This window comes from Capsicum annuum, chromosome 1 (assembly GCF_002878395.1).
Source record: "Capsicum annuum cultivar UCD-10X-F1 chromosome 1, UCD10Xv1.1, whole genome shotgun sequence".
Taxonomy (NCBI): domain Eukaryota; kingdom Viridiplantae; phylum Streptophyta; class Magnoliopsida; order Solanales; family Solanaceae; genus Capsicum; species Capsicum annuum.
This window is the reverse complement of record NC_061111.1, coordinates 170,495,483-170,495,749: the sequence shown is the minus strand read 5'-3', so window position 1 is coordinate 170,495,749 and position 267 is coordinate 170,495,483.

Genomic DNA, 267 nt, shown 5'->3' with positions numbered 1-267 from the left:
AGACTCACCATGATCATGCATAAAATTTAATAATGAAATATCATAAACCATGATTAGTAAAGCATAATATGATAAAATGATTGGGTCGTTACACTTCATTTCTAAGAATATCTTTTTCGTGAGAGATTATTAGAACCAACATAAATCATATGATCTAGCATGAAGTCCAACGCTAACCCACTATAATGACCTGAGACTACCCCCTAGTCATCACATGTTGCTTACGACCCCGAAGGACCACAAGCTAATCCATGAATGATATCTTCT